At 41.8% G+C, this 6,178-nt stretch overlaps 1 non-coding gene across 1 annotated transcript; it reads right to left on the bottom strand.

The window, feature by feature from the left end:
* Positions 1-226: 226 nt before the first annotated feature.
* LOC113890594 lies at positions 227-376 on the bottom strand. Its single transcript, XR_003510553.1, has one exon. It is a non-coding gene; the product is annotated as a small nucleolar RNA SNORA62/SNORA6 family (small nucleolar RNA).
* Positions 377-6,178: the final 5,802 nt, after the last annotated feature.

Here is a 6,178-nt window from a genome sequence, read left to right as displayed (position 1 = left end):
CCACACGTGTGCAGGACTTCCCAAATGAGCATCCACCACATCAGACCCACTGAGTGAGCTCCCTTCCTAGGATCTTACAACAGGATACATCAAGTTAGTCTGAAAACAGAAGGACCAAGTAATGCCTGAGAAGAGTAAGAAATACTGGGGAAAAGCAGAAGAAAGCACAGGCTATTTTTAAAATGTCTTCATCTCTCCTTAAAGCTCTCATATGTTAAAATTATACTTTTATAGCAAGTATTACTATCAAACTCCATACTTTAGGCCAGAGACCCTTGAGGTGCTAGAGAAAAACTTGCTCCTCATTTAGCACACTGCCTATACTTGCGAGTTCATCGGCCAGTGGCTTCAACGCCGAGCTCTAACAATGTGCAGATGGGGCTAGAAACTTAAAAAGGTAGCTTTATTTCTCATTTTTGCTCCTATGTATTCATTTGCCACCTCCTTCTCCTCCTCTTCCTTCCTCTCTCTTTCTTTCCCTCTTTCTCTCTCCCTCTCCCACAGACTCCCTATGGGTTTCTTGTTTTCTCAGATCACATGAAGAAACTATGTGTTATATGTCTAGGCACCTATGCTGCTGCTGCTGCTGCTAAGTCGCTTCAGTCGTGTCCGACTCTGAGACCCCATAGATGGCAGCCCACCAGGCTCCCCGTCCCTGGGATTCTCCAGGCAAGAACACTGGAGTGGGTTGCCATTTCCTTCTCCAATGCAGAAAAATGAAAAGTGAAAGTGAAGTCGCTCAGTCGTGTCTGACTCTTAGCGACCCCATGGAATGCAGCCTACCAGGCTCCTCCGTCCATGAGATTTTCCAGGCAAGAGTACTGGAGTGGAGTGCCATTGCCTTCTCCGTAGGCACCTATAGAGTCTAATAAATATTCTCCTGGTTTCAGCTCCAAATACCCAGTAAGAGTACCTGGTTGACCCAACTGGGGTCAAATGTGTACCTGTGGACTAATCACCTATAGCCAAGAACAGCAGAAATTCCCAGAAAATAGGGCAAAAGTAGACACCTCCAAATGTGTCCATGAAAATGATATAATCAGCTAGCAATTTAAATGCCAAACTGGAGATGAGTTTAAATGATTAAACTACATATGTAAAACACTATATTTAATGACTTTTCAGCCTCATGCCACAATAGATTCTATTAAAACATGTGCCTCTGAAATTAATTTTCATAGACTTTTGGAGTCCTTATAGTTTTTAATGTGGCTCTTTGTGTTGTTCTTTAAGTCCCTGATAATCAACTCCAATATTTCTCTAGAAAAATATGAAGCAATATGCCACTTAAGGCATATGTTTCTCAGTTATTTAATATGAAGTGTGGCAACTGTAGGTGTCTGGTATTCCTAGAGCTTTTTCAGTTCTGCTCTCATTTAAGATTCATGCAAAACCTTCAATCAAGTCAGGTCACTAGGAGATATTAGTTGTGATGGAAGAAAATGTGGAGGCTTTATTGACACACTGAATTTCAATGCTTGTTTCTAAAGGGGAAAAACATGTCTTTGTCAACAAATTACATTTCATTTTCTTTCCAAGTCTGTTATTCTGTTGGTTTCCACAAAGTTAAATCTGGGTAAAAGGGGCTGTCTTTATCCTTGTTCTCCATAGGTTGGGGAACTGAGGATGGATTAACCATTGTAGACAGGATGTCAAAAAGCCTTCTGAGTCTAGGAACCAGCTCACAGTGTGTTTGGAACTGGGTTGGACAATCTCCCAACAAGTAAAAATTACAGTTTCAAAAATAGAAGGGCTATCTTGAAAGGTGAGCTGGAGCAACTATGGGGAGGTGTTCCTTTGGAACTTTGCCTCCTTGTAGCATGCCGGAGGAGTAAATGAGGATTTACATACCTTTGATGTCTGTTATTTTAGATTACTGTCAGCGAATGCCCATTCTTCTTCAGTGATGGCAACTGGATTTTCTAACAAAGAAATATTATCTTACATGTAGCTTCTCAGTTGTGAAATAATTATTATTGACAACCCACCAGAATTAAGACTGGGAAGAGACTTACGGTTTAGTCAGTAGATATTGTGAGTCTATAGTAATAATAATATTAACATTAATAATAGCAACAACACATTTCTAATAGTACTTTATAACTTGCTGCTGCTGCTGCTGCTAAGTCACTTCAGTCGTGTCCGACTCTGTGCGACCCCATAGATGGCAGCCCACCAGGCTCCCCGTCCCTGGGATTCTCCAGGCAAGAACACTGGAGTGGGTTGCCATTTCCTTCTCCAATGCATGAAAGTGAGAAGTGAAAGTGAAGTCTCTCAGTCGTGTCCAACTCTTAGCGACCCCATGGACTGCAGCCCACCAGGCTCCTCCATCCATGGGATTTTCCAGGCAAGAGTACTGGAGTGGGGTGCCATCGCCTTCTCCAACTTTATAACTTAGAGATGTCCTAATGATATAGTGAATGTGAAAGCATTTTGTCTTCAGTGATAAAAATATAAAGTTTTCATATTACAACCAATCTTTTTGAGTCATTTAAGTTCTTATATGTTGCAGGTGGTGATGAAAATTTGGAAGGCAATGAAGACATTTGTCGTTGCTTCAAGGAGGTTTAATTTTATCTAAGGAGGCAAGATTATTACTATGAGACAAATAGAAAAAAGACAACACTAACTTGTATGATATGGTTTCTGAGAGAGAGGGAATCAAAGAGATCTAGAACAAAAGTTCCATTAGGTCAGGGAATATTTTTTACTCACCACTGTATCTCTATCACCTAAAACAATGCCTGGAATATAGTAAGTGTTCAACAAATACTGGATGATTATTAATGAATGAGGATGGACTTAAGCATCGCATTAAGATGGACATAATTTGAACATATATGGAGAACAGAGGGAATTCTGCTGCTGCTGCTGCTGCTAAGTCGCTTCAGTCGTGTCCGACTCTGTGCGACCCTATAGACGGCAGCCCACCAGGCTCCCCCGTCCCTGGGATTCTCTAGGCAAGAACACTGGAGTGCGTTGCCATTTCCTTCTCCAACGCATGAAAGTGAAAAGTGAAAGTGAAGTTGTTCAGTCGTGTCCGACTCTTCGCGACCTCATGGACCAGGCTTCTCTGTCCATGGGATTTTCCAGGCAAGAGTACTGGAGTGGGGTGCCATTTCCTTCTCTGAGAGGGAATTCTAGATAACAGGAAAAAAACATATATAGAAAATGAGCAATGAGTATTCTTTGGATGAAAAACCATTGAAAGATAGATTGTTTTGCAGTGGCACACGGAATGGCTCATAAACTGAAAAAAGCAGATGCAGGAAGAACAATTGGGAATCTGTCAAAATTATCCTATATCTAGTCCACCACAATACTCTGTTGACTTGGTCTACCAATTTCTCTCCATCTCTGCTATCTCTCTAGCTTCTCTCAGTCTTCTCTCACCTGAACACTGCATCAGCTTCCCAAACATCCATTTACATCCACTCTTGCCCTGCCCCATACATCCTGGAGACACCACAACCGGAATGGTCTTCACAAAATTAAAATCTGATCACATTGTTTTTCTGCTTCTCACTGCTCTTAAGATAAAGGTGAATAGCTTGGTTGCTATGACCTTATGTGGCCTTATCTTGGTCTGCCTGTCCAGCATAATTTTGAATCACTTTGCTCCTCACTCTTGTAGTTTTCCCTGCAATGTTCTTCTCTGACTCTTTTGACTGTGCCGTGCTCCCTCCCAAATCAGGGCCTTTGTATATGCTGTTCATTCTGTCTGGCAGACTCTTCTTACCACTCTTCGTCCTTTGGGAATAACTCAAGTCATTTTCTTGGGGAATCATTCACAAACTTCTCGAGTATAGGCCAAATCCTGTTATTACATGTCTTCAGACTCTTATATGCATTTCGTTACCATGATCTAAGCTAATAATTATTTCCATGACACTCTCACTCCTCCGTTAAACCATAGTCTCCATGAGGGAAGGAATACATCTTTTTTGCTCACCATTATATTCTTAATGTCTGTCTTAGTTCCTGGAATTCAACAAATATTGGTTGAGTGAGTAAGTAAATAAATAAGTGAATAGGAGTCTGAATAGTGATGGTGGCACTAGAAATGGGGAACATAGGGTCAATGCAGGCAGCTTAGGGGATAGAATTAGCGTGGAAAAGAACATGGTTTTAGTGTCAGAAATCCAGGGTTTAAGTCCTGACTTTTCTATCAATTGACATAAATTATTTTGGACCAGTTCCTTAGCTATTTTTAGTCTCTATTTCCTAATCTTTAAATGGGAAACGGTACCACTTGTCCCCAAAGGGTAGCAAAGAATGAATGAGAGAATGTACACAAAAGTGCTTTGTAACCTATGAAGCTCTTCACAAATTTATCTGTTTTATAGCCAGAAATGACTTTAGAATCTTATCTGAACTCTGGCTTTATAAATAAGGAAAAAGAGACGAGAGGTTAAAGGACTTTTCCAAGATCACTTCTCTGCTTCGTAAAAATACTAATGATGGTAATGATTTTGATATTAACATTGCTTGAGCACTTTCTGTGTACTAATCACTCTACCAACATAATCCTTCCTGACCTAATCACTGCTATAAAGCTATCCCACAGAGATGATTCCTATTATATATTTAAGGGTACCCGTTGAAGAGTCTGGGAAGCACAGATGAGATGGGATGAGAACTCGCTAGTCCTGGCTTCTTGTGTGTCCATGGGTTGTTCAACTCTCTTATCATGGGGAGGAAATGGGAGAGTCAGACATGTCTCCTAGTTTCTGAGCTTTATTTGACCACTCTCTGAGTTAGATGAGAAACTCAAGGTGGGAAAATATGAGTTTTCTTTTTGTGAAGATGAAATTGTGATATTTTAATAGGACCAATTTTAAATGAAATTACTGAAGTTGCCAGAGTAAGAAACAAAACCCTTGGGATTTTTTCACTGGTATTTCAAGCTTGTGAGGATTTTATTTCCACTTATGGAAGAGAAGAATGAAAGTGTTTATTATTGTGAAGTTCTTTTACAAGACATGTTAAAATGTGAAATTCATAATTTTATTGCCGTATTCAGTATGACATGCAAATAGGTCTTGATTATGAGTTAAACAAAGCAAAGTATGTTATTTTTAACCACTTATTTTTATCGCGATACTGCAGTTATTGTTGCCAGCTTCCCCAAGGCAGGAGGGTGTGCTCCATCCCTCTCTGATTTTCCTTCCCTCCCTCCTACGCTTCTCTCTCGTCCTTTGTTCCTCCCTCCTTCTGTCCGTCCTTCCCTTTTCTCCCATTCCTTCTTGTGGTATTTTACCCAGTCAAATTTTATTCACCAAAATATGTACAAGAAACAGCTATAAGCGCGTTTCCCTCATAAGTTGTCTCTCAAGGATATGGTATCTTTGCTGCCCTGCATGTTAGTAGCCTGACAGCTTATTCACTCAACAAATATCTATTGAGTTCACTTACTTTGAACAGTGATTGAAGAGGAAGGCAAAGGGCAAGAAAAATGAAGGAGATGAAGCAGACAACAGGGTCAGACTGGAGAGATGATGATGATGCGCCGCCCCCCCCCAAACTACTACCATACAGGGCTTTGCTAGGAACCCCTGGCCTCTGGTTTTCCAATAGTATCCTCAGTGATAATAGTTAGACCTTATTCTCAGGGCCCAGGCATTGTCCTAAGTACCTTTGAATTCTCAAAATGACTTTATATCATGAGCCTATTACAACTGTGCGTGTGTGTGCTCAGTCACTTCAGTCATTCTAACTCTTTGCGACCCCATGGACTGCAGCCCACCAGGCTCCTCTCTGTCCATGGGATTCTCCAGGCAAGAACACTGGAGTGGGTTGCCATGCCCTCCTCCAGGGGACATTCCTGACCCAGGGATTAAATTCCCATCTCTTGCACTGAGGCAAATTCTTTACTGCTGAGCTACCACAGAAGCCCCTATTACAACTGCCGCTACTGGTGCTGCTGCTGCTGCTGCCAAGTCGCTTCAGTCGTGTCCGACTCTGTGTGACCCCACAGATGGCAGCCCACCAGGCTCCCCCGTCCCTGGGATTCTCTAGGCAAGAACACTGGAGTGGGTTGCCATTTCCTTCTCCAATGCATGAAAGTGAAAAGTGAAAGTGAAGTTGCACAATTGTGTCCGACTCTTTTCAACCCCATGGACTGCAGCCTACCAGCTCCTCCGCCCACGGGGTTTTCCAGGCAAGAGTTCTGGAGTGG

The sequence above is a fragment of the Bos indicus x Bos taurus genome, chromosome 3 (assembly GCF_003369695.1).
Source record: "Bos indicus x Bos taurus breed Angus x Brahman F1 hybrid chromosome 3, Bos_hybrid_MaternalHap_v2.0, whole genome shotgun sequence".
NCBI lineage: Eukaryota > Metazoa > Chordata > Mammalia > Artiodactyla > Bovidae > Bos > Bos indicus x Bos taurus.
Note: the sequence above shows the minus strand (reverse complement) of the source record. Positions and strands in the feature narration are given on the sequence as shown.